At 46.8% G+C, this 14,827-nt stretch overlaps 1 protein-coding gene and 1 pseudogene across 1 annotated transcript in view; both read right to left on the reverse strand.

Annotated features, from left to right (window-relative positions):
* The window catches only part of LOC149352829 (uncharacterized), a 136,085-nt gene that overhangs the window by 22,005 nt on the left and 99,253 nt on the right, over positions 1–14,827 (reverse strand). The gene's annotated exons all lie outside the window — the stretch shown is intronic.
* On the reverse strand, positions 4,577–9,583 carry LOC149352830 (uncharacterized; annotated as a pseudogene).

The raw sequence follows: 14,827 nt of genomic DNA on the forward strand, positions 1-14,827 counted from the left end.
ACATACTCGACAAATACCCCATATTTATGCCGCTAGTCAGGTGGCTGAAAAATGTGAGGTATACATGTATAATCACTCACAGGGAAAGAAAAACGTTAGAGATCACTGCGGCACCTGCACTGGAGAAATGCGTAAGCATGACGCCACACATTATGACGTCACACCACGTCGATATAACACTCTTCTTAATTTTTCATTTCACGTCCCTCAAATCACGTGACCGGAAGTCTCAAACTGAAACCGGAAGTCGGCTGGCGGCCATCTTGAACCCCAATTACACACTTAGTTGGCTCTAATTAATTTCGCCATTAACCCAAATTGACCATTTTGGTGCTGGTTCAAGTTTTTTTGATGCTCTATTCCACTTTTACAGTGCAGACAAGTTCCCGTCTACGCCGTTCAGGAGTCCATATAAGCGTTTTTCGATTTTTTGGTTCCAATTAATTACCTAATCAACCCACATTAATCATTTTGTCACATGCACATCCTCTTTCGATGCTCTATCCGATGATGCATTCTTTTTTCGATATACCAACTAGTTCCTCTGTTATAGAACCGAGATTATCCAGTCCAGGCCAAAACCGCCTACAGAGCCGCACAATGCTTACGCATTAAACAAAAATATTAGATATAAGCTTACCGTCTTAGTCCGTTAATCAACGACAGCTGATTCGCATTAGCGACTGAAAGGTCTGGAGTGGCAGGCCCATTTCAACCTTTCACTAGCGGTTGACCGGTTGATATCGTCTCACAGGCCTGTTTTGGAGCCTAAACGGTCACGTTCATACTCGCATCCTTCTTGCGCTTGCGGTCTTCGGTTCGATCCCCCCCCCCCCCCCCCCGGCTTACTTCACGGACTCCAGGGTCCGTTTTCACGAATCAAATAGTCTAGTTCCCACTTTAGTCTTATTTCCAGTCTAAACCCTCCTTTGGTTTTGACGAAAGGAATGGCGCATAATTGGTTCCCTGGGTCAGTCGACACCTCAATCGCGCTTTGTGGTACATGGTGATGGTGTCCACCTAACGCGTTACGCATAATGCATTACGCGTAACGCCTTACACGGGTGCCGTTGTACCACTAAATTGCTTCTATGAAATTGCTTGTACAAAGGTATCACAGCTTTCGCTGTACAAGAAAACATTAGATTCGGCTAAAACATTAGCAGTCATGAAGTGAAGCTGCATGCAAAAAAAACAAATGCCGCCACCGTCTGGAAGACGATGAAGTTACGAGCGTTAGCTGTTCGGTAGCGCCATCTATCCTCCATGTGATGTATTGCAACGTGATTACGCTACTTTTCGATACCTTACGGCGAGCGGCCGCCTACCGCCTTGAGGTCGGATGTTTTTGACCAATTTGGGCCGAAAAAGTTTTTCGACTCTTTGGACGGCCATTTTCCCTTACCTAAAGGCGATAGGCGCCCGGTCGCCATGAGGTATGAAGTTGTGAGCTGCCGAGTGCTGACGACATGGCCGCCATGTCAAGCCTGACCATAAGTTAATATTAGCCTAATTAGACAATACTGGTGTCTAACATGTCCTACTCATCGACCCCGTTACGAATATTCGTTGATTAGATCATGACGTTATCGGTTAGCTAATTATCAGCAATAAATATGAGCATAACCACAAGTAAATATTAACTTCATTAGTTAATTTTTGTGTCTAACCTCATCTACTCATATAGAGAATTCCAAATATCTAATTTGTTTTATGGTGCCTCGTTAATTACTGAGTTAAAAGCGACTAAACATAGTCATGTGACTAGTTAATTATGGCGTCGCAAAATCAGTGATGTCACCAATCAATCACCAATTGGGTTGCTGTATCGATATACTATGGGGGCCTCGATCTTGAATTCCTCGGTCTTAGCACGCAGAAGGGAGGTGGTAGCAGACCGCAAGAAATCGAGAAACGTGACAAATAAGAGCTAACGCTCTTAAAAAGCTTTACAGGGACTGCACATGAACTATTGACCTTTCGGGACCGCGGCGGCCACATGCCGATGGCGGGGAGATGCAGTAACCTTCGTGTGCTTTGCGATGCCAGTGGGCGATCAAGAACCGCGAGTGGTCGAAACCATTCCCAAGCCCTATTCCACTACGGTATCTCTTTATCACTCCCTTCTTTCCCTCTCTTCTTTGCCCCTTCCTTACTTCCTTAGTGCACCTTACTTTTCCTCACAGTCGCTCCCCCACCTCCATTTCCCCTTGCCGTTGTTTGCCAATATTAGACTAAACACGTAGTATGCTCGAGATTGCTACGAACACGTGGTCTATGGCCCTCCATGACAGGAGGGAGGGTATTACTCAGAAGACGTGTCAGACACGGTAACACAATCGCGCCTGCAGGTTATTCACAGGTATGCCAGCGAGATGGCGTAGAACATGCTTACATAAGACATTAAGCATGAAGTTCTTTTAGCTTCCACTTTCGGCAAACTCAGGCAAACATCGCCCCGAAACAGTGGCAAAGCCGACGCCAAAACTTAGGGCGAAAAACACTTCGAAATTGAAGCAGAAACAGTCCGAGACCCTCAAAAATTTTTTGTCAGACGGCATGCAGCAAACGAGTGTTCTCTTATACTATAGTCGGGAACCACTTAACTCCGCAGTGAGGCCCCGCCAACATTCAGAATCGCCACACGGAATTTCTGCACGACAAAAAAAGTAGTCGGTTGTTAATGCTTTTATTGTTATGTAAACAAGATGCTAATTGCAAGACAAAATAATGAGCTCAATAATTTGATGCCTCTGGCTTGTTTGATATAGTCAAACGGTCACATAGGTCAGCAAACTCACTCATGAGCCGACTCACCCTAGAGCTCACTCAGGCTCACATTCAGATCATTATCTGCGTCGTGAGTGAGTTTTATTTGGCTTATTTATTTATTGACTACTGCGGACATTTTCCAAGTAAAAGCAGGAGACATAAGAATACATTAATGAATACCAGTGATTATGACATGATACAACAGAAAAGGAAAACGGTAAGTGCATTTGTACAATCCATATAGCCGTACAGAACAATATGGCTAATGCACAATACAATACGATTCGGAAAGCAATGGGACAACATCATAAACAGCTGCCAAGCTAACAACACATCGAGGGTCAAAAAACGGGAAGTTATTAGGTAGAGCGTTCCATTAGGAAGTTGTCCTTAGACAAAATGAAAACGTTGCGCATTGGTGTGCGCTAAAGTTTAAGGCTAAAGCTACCCTCAGGGCGGGAAGCTCGTGTGTAATTCTTTATGATGTGGTTTTCGGGTCGGATACCAAGTCGGGAGAAGTATAAAGACTGTAAGAAGTTGATACGGGCTTTCTTTCTTCTGTCTATCATTGGATCCAAATTTGCAAGCTTCAACGCGGCAGAAGGAGTGCCTGCGCGCCTATAACGATTGAAGATGAAGCAGGCCGCAAGACGCTGGATTTTTTCGAGTTTTTGAGTGTCACCTCTTGTGTATGAATCCCATGCAATGCAGGCGTATTCGAGGCTGGGCCTTACAATGGATGTACATATGCCTTCAGCCAATGCACTAGCGCAACTGCCCATCCAAAACTAAAGGAAGCCGAGCTTTTTGCGGGCGGAAGAGCATATGTTATCAATGTGTTTCGTCCATTTCAGCCGGGCAATTATTGTAACGCCTAGATACTCGTATTATTTAACATCTCGAAGTTATTATTTATGTTATACGTAAAATTAAGTTGCTTTATTTTTTTTTTTACTGATGCACGGGGAGGCTGTTTTATTAAAGTTAATAACCATGTCCCGTTTGTCACACCATTTTGCTAGTAGTTGCATATTCGCGTTCAAAATAAGGTGATAATTCACTGTTATGATAGTGCTAAAGATGATAGTCATCAGCAAACAGCTTGACAGATAATAGGGCTCAAGAGCTTGTGCGAGGTCATTTATATAAATATTGAACAGTACTGGACCCAAAACTGATCCCTGAGGTACACCTGAGTAATCCTGTAAGAGACATGAATCGGCAGCGTCGGTGTCGACAGTAGGCTTCAGTTTTAATAAATATGAAGCGGCCCAATTAATTATATCATCCGAAATGCGTATCGTTTTCGTTTTTGTTATTAGTTTATTATGTGGGGCTGAATGTGAGTTCATGCTCATATTCAGGTTGTGATCTGAGTCATGAGTGAGTCGAATAAAAAAAAAAAGAGTCCGGGCTCAGTCTCAGATCATGGTCCCTGTTTTCGTGAGGACGGCGTGAGCTTAGTTTTTGAAGGGAAAGCTTCACTACGGGACCTCGAAACTTCAATCGCGGACCGTGTAAATTTGACCGTCAGCTGAGTTATAGGTCAAACCGTGAAAAAGAGAAAACGAAATTGAATCAATATCCTTTACTGGGAGCCGAGCCCGCGGCTGCGTGATCAGATCTCCTTTAAGGGCCGCTGAGCGAAACCACTAGGCTATCACCACTTTCTTTTTCTTCAACGTGATATCTATTACAATGATGCGATGTTTTATGTACATGAGCTATCTAAAAACAGTGGCACATCAACACACAAGCAATGAAGGACGAGAAAAGAGTCAATTCGGAGCACATAACGAATACATCATAACACGACACATCTCAGCAACAAATAACTGGAAAAAGAAGGCAATGAACAACACAGCACTCAGAGTGAGTACCACTCCGGTTCATACTCGGTCTGGGCATACAATTCTATAAGATGTACAATCCTTTTGCAGAAATCGTCTTTGGCAGAAACAATAGATTCACAATATCGGTCCATCATGCGTGTTTTCAACAGGCTGTGCAATCCAACTAAAGATAACATATCTAAAGGCTCATCAACAAATGGTAGTGCAGTCAGAAATCGTACAGAATGCGGCGTCAAATTAAGCCTTTTTTTCAATGTCCGTTGCATGATGTCCCAGAAGAGTACTGTATCTTTACAATGGATGAAACAATGATCAATCGTTCCAGGAGCATCACAAAGGCGAAAATTCACCGTAGACACGAAAATACCTTTTTTCTCTAGCCATGTTTTAACTGGTAATGTTTCAGTGTGTAGCTTAAAGAAAAATGTTTTTCTACATGGCGAGAGGGGCATTTTACGTACTCTCTTGAGTATGTCATGTCCCGATAAACCAACATACAAAGAGCGATACATTGGCGGAGGAAAGAGCATACAGATCAAATCCTTGTATAACCGTTTCCTCGACACCAAAAAAAGGAACTCAGGGGAACAATGAACAAGTAAGAAACGAACGGACAAATACACGTCATGCATGAATACCCACAAACACGAACAATCAGAAGCATTAGAAGGCACAATGATGCTCGGTGAAGTATGAACTAAATTTACTTGCAGGAATGCCCGCATTATTTGGTGTGTAGTGTCCCGGAAAAGTATGAAACGTGAAACCACCTGTCAAACATAGAGGTGGACTAAATCGAGGCCACCAGCGCTTACAGGCCGGAAAAGGTTATCGCGCCTCGTTGGTTCAAAAGACGAGCCCCACACAAAAGTTGCGAAAACTCTGTGGAAAGGTTGGATATAAAGTCTTGTGTAATGAATAATTTGCAGTACATAATAAATTTCAGTGGCGAGAAACGGATTTCATGCGGTCGCCCTGCCAAAAAACGAGAGACCATGGGGCACAGTCTGAGAATAGCTCTGAAGAGTTGGCACGCGGTCTTTTCAGTAATGTGCACTGTGCTTATAGGCACTCAAAGGAACGCCAAGGTACTTTGGTGGCGTACGTGTCCATTGTATACCAGCATATTCGGCATGTGTCAATTCCCGCATACCAAACCAGGGACCGAAACTCTTAGAGCGATTAATTCGAGCCCCTGACACTGAACCGAAGTCTTCCGCTAAACGAATAACCTCATCGATGCCTGGCTAATCAGAGCAGAAAAACGCGAAGTCATCCGCACAGGCTAACACCTTCAGTTCGTGACCCATAATACGAAAACCATGGACAGCTGCACTGTTTATAACACTTAGACAAAGTGGCTCCAAGTGTAATGCGAACAGAAGCGGAGACAGCGGGCAGCCCTGTTTCACAAAGGACTGAATTTAAACTGGTTGTGAGAGATATCCATTAACAATCAAGCATGCTGAACGGTTTTTTTAACAAAGGCGTATCCCAGTAGAAAGAACTACCAAGATTGACGTGATTTAGAAGAGAGAAAAAAAACGAATGGGACAACCGATCGAACGCCTTTGCCAGGTCAATTGCAGCAGTGCTAATTGTTCATGAGCGTCACTGCAGTACTACAACACTGTGCACGCTATATGTAGTTTAGATTGTACGGACCGACCTCGCAAGCCACATGTTTGATGAGGTCCAATCAAAGTAGCCATTGCAAGCTCTAGCCGATTTGAGGGGACTTTAGCGAAGATCTTGCAATCAACATTATAAAGCATGATAGATGTGAAGCCATCTACAAATCGTAGTTTTTCCTTATCTAGGCTATCGCCGCAGCCAGCAGGCCTCGTGTTTAACTGCATCACACTTTCGCGCGGTGCACTGGAGAGCGTCGTCTTCATCAACTTCCATCTGTTCCGTACCACGGCACTGCCTGCTCACCGTCGTCCACAAATCTGTGTTTTCGCTCCCAATCGAATTTAGCAAACATTCTCTGAAGTTTTTTTTTTCCTTCTTTACTGGTAGCGGAGGGGAGCAACAATTTACTGCCGCGACCAAGCACGCTTGAGGGAGAGGCAGCTTGGCGACGTAGAAGGTGGACCGAAAAGGATTCCGCGGAGGCGAGGAAGACGGCGTCTTGTTCTTTCCCCATTGCTAGTTTACGCGGGTAAGGGTGCGGTAATGAGCCACGCGGGGATGTGTCAGAAGCTTTGTCAGAGTTTCACCCCGTCGCTGAGCGGAGGTCCGTTTGTCGTGGGCACTTCAGAGAGCCCATCTGTTTCTTGCGTCGAAAAGAGTGAGTGAGCCCTAATGAGTCGTGAGTTGAAAGGAGCGAATGAGCCCAAATGGGTCGTGAGTCGAAAGGAGTGAATGAGCCCAAATGGGTCGTGAGTAGAAAGGGGTGAATGAGCCCAAATGAGTCGTGTGTCAAAATGAGTGAGTGAGCCCAAATGATTTGTCAGTCGAAGTGAGTCGTAACGAATGGCCGACCCCGGACGAGTCGTGAGTCGGAGTGAGTCCACATGTGCTGTGAGCCTAAATGAGACTGCGTGATTCAGAGTTTAAGTGAGCCCGTTGGTTGACCGAACTTTTGTGAGTGATCCTGTGTGAGCACGTGTGATTTTGCCGAGGGATAACATTGAAAAGCTGATTTAGTTTACTGTTGTGACTTGTCAGCGGAGTAACTACAGGATGCCGCGGAACATGGCCCACTGTTACCCCCTGCTGTTTATTTTTTTTTAATTGTATCCCGAGTACGTTTCGCGCCAACTTCGGCCCAAATAGAGCAGCTTCGTTTCCCGACTTCTCAGGCCACTCCACCATTACCGCAATGTTTAAAAATTAATTTCTTGTAAAACTGCATCGTCTCTGAACAGGTTCATGCCTCACGCACGGCCGTGCCTCATGTAACCGGGTCGCATTATGCGATCCCGCCATACGCCATTACTCTGCCGCGAGCATTCACATCAACGCCTCACGCTATGCGTTCTAATTGGTACATATGTGTTCTAATTGGTAAGACCTGGTTGACATCCGAGTGGGACTGCCATTCCTATAGGCCGTCCTGTTTGTTGCGAAAGTTTACAGTCCACCTGGCCGCAGTGCCGTAGAGCAGCACTTAAATTCGTGGTTTAAATTCATGATTGCTAAGGTGTTCTCCATTGACTCTGATACCCAGTCCAGACCACCGCGCTGTTACACTAACTTGATACGCAGCCTTTCTGTAGAGATGTCCCGACGTGCTGGCCGGTGGATATCCCGTTCGGGTGATATTACGGACATATATTTGGATCGCTGTTCATTACGTTTGCATAACGTTCGCGACAAATCCGGCAGAGTGAACTGCTACGTTTTTTTCTAATAGAATATATATATACAACGTGGTCTGCTGATTTTTATTTTGCCGCCGGGCTGGCTCAGTGGTTATGGTGCTCGGCTGCTGACGAGAATGACACGGGTTCGATCCCGGCCGCGGCGATATAATTTCGATGGAGGCCCGTGTACTGTACGATGTCAGTGCACGTCAAAAAACTTCAGGTGGTCGATATTTCCGGAGCCCTTCACTACGGCATCTCTCATAGTCTGAGCCGCTTTGGGACGTTAAACCCCATAAACCAAACCAACCACCATTTTCATTTAGTTTGTTTGATCACAGGTTTATAACTCAGTGAAATAATATTGCCTAATGTGCAAAAGCCACTGGCTCCAAAAAGGAGTGTCTTAGATTCGTTGCTCGTGGATTCGTGGAGATTCGTCGTTCTGTCGACGTATGCGCATTATGTTGGCGCTGCATGACTTGCGCTTTGTAGCGTTTCTGAAGCCTGATATTTGTTTCTCATATGCGTGCTGTTAGACATGTTCGCTTTGACAGCCGGTGACGCTATGTATATTTTAACCGTAAAAATGTCAGCACTAGACCAAGCATCTACAGCACTGTAATAAGCTGTAGGCATTTCTTCACGTTTAAATCGCAGAAAATTGAGATCAGTCTTTGCGAACATTTTTCACTTAGGTCAAGCAATTTTTTCTCTTGGGCCCATAAAAATCACCAGGAAATTCCGCAGGGACCTGGACCTCCCTTGGATACAGAAAGTGCGGCCAAAAGGAAATGCGAGGGATGTCCGAGGTAGTTTCTGCGCCCTTCCTGAGGATATCCGCAGATTTCGCAGGGACATCCCTTGGATGTCAGTATTGTCACTGGGTGGTGGCATTCTTTATTCACGAGTTACCCCGCATTTGCCCGAAGGCGTTATAGCAGGGGGGTTACAGATTGGCAAAAAATACATCTTCACTTCCAGGGGCGGAACTCGCGCCCAATACCTGGTTGAAAGCAAATCGCTAGGTTCTAGTGCGCATGCGCATGGCAGGTGCAAGCGACAGATGGCGGCAGCTGATAAACACACACCGCACACACCTGCCACTTTTCATGGGCAGTTGTTGGCGCCTCGTGGAAGCAAGCCGCGCTGCGTCGCCTATGTGCTTTTTTGTTTTCAACTAGGAAAAAAGTTTTGTGGATAGCAGACGAATATCAAACACTTCCCTTAACGCTATCTTGTAGCAGAAATCACGATAAGAAAACTGATTCACACGGGAAACAAGTAACGCGGAGACCTGCTAACCGATGGCCCCCGAGGGAAGATGAATGTAGTCGAGCCATGCCGACAGTCAGGCAGACAGATTTGATAAAGAAGTTTTATGGATAAGATGCACTCCACTGGGGCAAGACCGAGTTGTTTAGAGATCACTCTTCTCCTGCTGCGGAGGCTATTTAAGACGATTATGACAGCGTGAGTAATGAGGCCTGTCCTAGCTAAGGACTCTGGATTTTTTTCTCCTCTGTGGCTCTTTGATGCGCGCCGAAATATCTATGTACAGGCGTTTTTGTATTTCGCCTCCATCTAAATGAGGCCGAGACGGCTGGAATTGACACCGCGAACTTGTGCTGAGAAGGCGAACGTCATGGCCACTGAGCCTCCATGGCAGGCTAAACTGAATCGAAAACAACAAATTATAAGACATGGCAGCATACGGAAACGTCAACAGTTCCCGTAAACCAGAATACACTCATTCGGTTTTTCTGTGAAGGGTCATGCATAGCCCGTGTTCATCACGTGTTGACGCATCAGTGGCGCACTACATACACGAGTCATAATGCATGAGGGATGTCCACGTTGAAACCTGATCCATCAGGGCAACTTACTAGTCAATGAAGGGAGCTAAAATTGATGCACAGTTCCTCCTAGCAAAAACGTTGTAAGGAAAGTTCTTTTTGTTTGGTTTCAAAACAGTTTCGTCTATTCTCGGTCACTGACATACCGGAAAATGCCTCGCTATTTAGGATTAACGCCCCTTGTTTGCAGACGTTGTTCCCAATTGCAGCGATAACGCTTTGACAACAATCTCACCAGCAAGGAGCACTTAAACCTAACTGCCAGTGTCCCTGTGGGTACGACCCCGCTTTCCTTTCTTTGGTTCCGCACTGCTCCGTCTTCCAGCGTACCCTGGCACGGATACGTGCCTTTTTGTTCCGAACAGACAGTAACAAACTTGACAAGGCGGGGAACATACCTCGTGTGCAGGTAGGCTTCACAAAGTGAGCGAGACAGTGACCCCTTTGGTCGAAGCGTGTAGAACATGAGATCAGAGATTTTTCCTCGATACCATCCGGGGTTCTGTTTGAGTGGTTGTTGACCCCACTGGCTGAGAATGTAACGCGATAGGCACTTTGATAAGCCTTTGACCGTGGCTTTGACGGTGTCCAATCCGTCCCAGCGTTTCTACTCCTTTTGTTTGGAAGAGCTTTTTCAAAACTTAAGCAAAACAAAAAGCATAGAGTGTCAAGCTCACTACAGGCAGACTGCAAACTACAGCCAGGTCACCGGGCCTTGATTATTCGGGGTGGAAGGGGATTCGTTGCAGTGATGTTGAGGCAATCCAGTGCAGCAACTCAACCAAGAATAGGACTTCAGCGCTGTTGGCCGTGTATATGTAGCAAAGGAAACGTGTCACAATGGTTTTACAATAATTTGTGTTCCCGCTTCTAGGTCTGTAATTATTGTAACTGTCCGGCAATGTTTGCAAGCAGGGTGAACGAAAAGGAAACTGTTCACAGAAGCAACCCAACTCAGCCACATTGGGCTTCCTGCGATGACATTTCGACCTTCGCACGGAGACCAAATTGAACATGTGTGCAACGAGGGGACAAGGACATGGCGCATGCTGTGCTTGACAAACGGAGTGCTTTCTGTATTCTTATTTTCCATAGCAAAAACCGTGCCACTTTCAGCCCTGTCCGGCTGCACAAGCCCGTGCTACAAATCGGGATAACCTTGACAGCTGATAGGCTCTTCGTATTTGCTTTTTTTTGGGGGGGGCATCACCTAAAACCAAAACCTCAACCAGGCTACGGCTTAGTTAAAACAATCGGCAAGAGCCGCTGCTGTTGCTGCTTAGTAGCTGCGTGACCAAGACCAGACGCTTAATTACACGGAGCAAAAACAATTAGGCATCCACGGCAAGATCACCACAGACCGCATCCACAGCGGCGTCCTTCCATTTTAGCACGACAGGGTTAAAGGCCCCGCTCACCCGAAAATCTGGCGTCGGCGTTGTCGGCGTTGAAAAGCCATGGGCATGGCTCTGGAAGGTGGTCCTCAGTGAGCATCCTAGGAGGCAGGTGGGCCACCCGGGTCACGTGATCTTGCGGCGTCACCACAAGCTGCTCACCGGGTAGTGAGCAAACTGCCCGTCATGACAGTCGGCAGTTAAATTAATGACCGGTCGCTCGGGAAGAGCAACCTGGACCGCACAAGGCCCACCGCAGGGAGCACCTGCCATCGCAGGGCGTGGCGCATCGCTTAACCGCTGCACCACTGTAAAGTGAGAATGACATTCTCCACATATGGTAATTAACCCATTAGGCTATTGCGTCATGCCCTTAAGACGGAGCTCAAGTGCCCCCTCCAATTTTCACCTTCTGCTTTCTCTCTTGGCCACTTGAATCGGCTTGGAGCGGTGTCAAAAACTACAATGGCTTCCGTTACACTACGGCTCAAGTAGGGTTCGCAATAAAGGCTCCAGTCGTAAAAAAAAAAAAAAAAAATCACGTAGTGACGGTTATCACAATACAAACCACTACTCAGAATATGCACGCAAAGTCACAAAATTTGCGGGCTAAATAATGCCATGCCTAGACTACCCTATTGTAGCAATGCATGCGCGCTACGCCGTGTTTTGTTGCGTTCGAAGCAATTCGTGCTCTCCCTGCTCGTCTGCGGTCGAAGTCTCGCCTGCCCCTGTTTGTATGTGTGCCTCCACCTAGTTTCAAAACAAATAGACGCCGACCAGTAAAATGAAAAAATTGTAATTGACGTTTCGGCGCCTAGAACCCCCCCCCCCCCCCCCCCCGTTCTAGGCGCCGAAGCGTCAATTACAATTTTTTCATTTTACTGGTCGGCGTCTCTTTGTTTTGAAATGTATCCCCCCGGCCAGACGGGATTCCGTCACACTCTCGACTTCTCCACCTAGTTTTGCACAAAAAGACAAATCGCATTTTTTGCTTATTTCTCTACTATAGAATTGAAAATGAGTTTTGGATATTTTAAACCAAGAGGAGAACTACTTAGAAAACAGGGGAAAGTGTGCTCGCCACACACAATTATGGAGTAATAATTAACTGAATGTTCAAACTTTGTTCCGTTTCACGTTGGAGGGACCTGCACACAGAAAGACACTTCTATTTGAAGGGAACCAAGTGCCGCTGTCTTATGAAGATGAAAAAGTTTCGCACCTGATCCAAAAGCTAAAGCCCTTTCTCCTCTCCACTCTGGGATCGCCACAACTTTCTATGAGGCGTGTGCATCTCTTTCGCGCCATACTGAATTCTGTTTGTTCGGTGATAGTTTCCAGCGCTGCGTCATTTCCTAGTCTGACTCGTAATTACGATTCGTCAAAGTGAAATGGCGAAAAACGCTTCCACATAGCGAGAGCGCAGTCATATCGTATCCAATGAGATTTGTACATACGATCAGCAATGATGCGCTTCAAAGCCTTAGTACCTTACTATTCGTGCCTCTCGCCACTGGCGCCCCATGCCACCTTTCAGGCGGCTTCGACGGGAGCGTTTTGGGTACCTGGTTTCACTGCGTGAGAAGAAAGTGCCTTAACTTATACCCCACGTCATTTTCACACTGACATTTCTTTTCTCTCATTAAGCTCCTCGCGAGGCTGTCAGTCACACTGGCATCCTTTTCCGCGGCACGTCCGTGGTCACCGCCGAAGGTGGCTGCAGGCCGCGGCCACCTGGCGCGCAGCGAGGGAGCAACGCGTGGCCGGTGGCGGCGCGGCCGTCTGGGCAGCTCCGGAAGTGCGCGCATAAACTCGGTATTTATCATCGGGGGGGCAGAGACGCAGGACAAGAAGGGGACGAGGTGCGCCGCACGCTGGTACCGACAGGCTGAATGACAGCGTGGAACATGGCAGCACGGCTTCGCCGCCTGACGGGAAATGGTCGCGCCGACCGGTGACGCGAAGCCAAGCCGCCCTGCTCGTGCATCCTGGAAACGAAGAGGTCGCAAGGTCTTCGGGTTTCGTTAGCCAGCTTCCGCGGCAGCGTCCGATACAGAAGCGTTCTCTTTACGCGACTCGACGCGGGTGGGAAATCTCGCTGGCATATTGGTTCGGTGAACGTGGCTGAAAATGAAGCGAAATCAGGGCTGAATCTGCACGTGGTCTGGCTTACTACGCTGGCGTGCTACAAAGCGGCTGCGCTGTGGGCTTATAGTATACACTCTTTGTGCAGAGAAGTTCTGGCGGTGAAGCGAGCCAGAAATGAATAAATACACGAAACAAAAATAAAAGGGAAGCCACCGCTCTCTGGCACCCTGAAAGCGCTTACTTTCATATCGTTGAAAAAAAAAAAAAAAAGCTGCTGAAAGATGAACGCAGCACTAGTGGCCATGCGACAAAGCCCGATGCGAGCGAGCTGACATTGCACCGTCGCAGCAGATGGTTCGACCACGACATTATACAGTAGGTCGTGGGTTCGACGCTACATGTCTCTGCAGGTTTGCGACAGGTGACGATTCCGAGAGGGCAAGAAAGAGGGAATTCCTGAGAATACAAAATTAACGAGAGGCGGGACGGGAGCCTCAGTCCGCCAGCCAACGTTGTCTTCGTATAGGACTTGTCTTCGCCCAGACGAGTACTTGTCGTTCGCTTTGTGTTGACGCCACCCAGTTTGGGAGAAAAAGTGAACCGGGCGAGTGTGATCACCCGATACCATTAACTTCTCAGTCATTAAAAAAAAATAACTGAAAAAAGAATTGTGAATTGTGGGCCATATGTCCCGAAGCGGCACACGGGGAGGGACGTACGGCGTAATGGAAAGTTCGACATAGTGGCTAGCGCACAAGGAAGACGCACACAGAAGGAATCCAGACAGGACAAACGCTTCTGTATGCGTCTTCCTTGTTCGCTCGCCACTATGCCGAATAATAGCAACCAACTAGCCTAATTAAGAGCCTTGGTAGTGGAAAGCTCTGCGCTAATTTAGCCCACCTGGGGTTCTTTAATATGTGCTCACATCTCACAACACACGGGGACCTTTTCCGCTTCACCTCCATCAAAACACGGCAGCCGCAGCTGGAATTGAGCCGGGAACGCGACTGACCGACTATTCTATACCCTTTGACCCTAATGCCATGTTCCCTTCCTTGAGTGCGTAAGGAACGATGCGACCTCAAGTGCAAGCATGTTCTATTTTATGTTCGTGCTGCTTCAGAGCAAATAGCACTGCTGCAGGAAGTCCGGGCACTCTATCCACCGGATCCAAAGCTGAATAAGAAAAAAAAAAAAACCTCATATTCGCCCGCGCCTGAAGTGGCAAGAGCCGAGCTAAAGTTGAGAAGCGAAATGAAAGCAGTTAAATCTATACGCATACATGTTTTATAGCAGTGCATAAAGCTCTGAGCCGATGTACTTTCATGGTCTATTTAATTAAATAATTTTTATTTATTTATTTATTTATTTATTTATTTCTGAGCGGCTTGTATTCCTCTCACGACATTTCTTACGCGCTTGAAGCACGTATCCAGCATCTAACTCACGCACGTGCACCACCTGTCGTTGCACCTGCAACACTCTCGCCATTCAGCCGACCAGATCCGGACGTGCTATTTCGTCGCAACTTGCATCCTGTCAATGCC

Source organism: Amblyomma mixtum, chromosome 3, assembly GCF_055824585.1.
Source record: "Amblyomma mixtum isolate Tamu chromosome 3, ASM5582458v1, whole genome shotgun sequence".
In the NCBI taxonomy this organism is placed as follows: Eukaryota; Metazoa; Arthropoda; class Arachnida; order Ixodida; family Ixodidae; genus Amblyomma; species Amblyomma mixtum.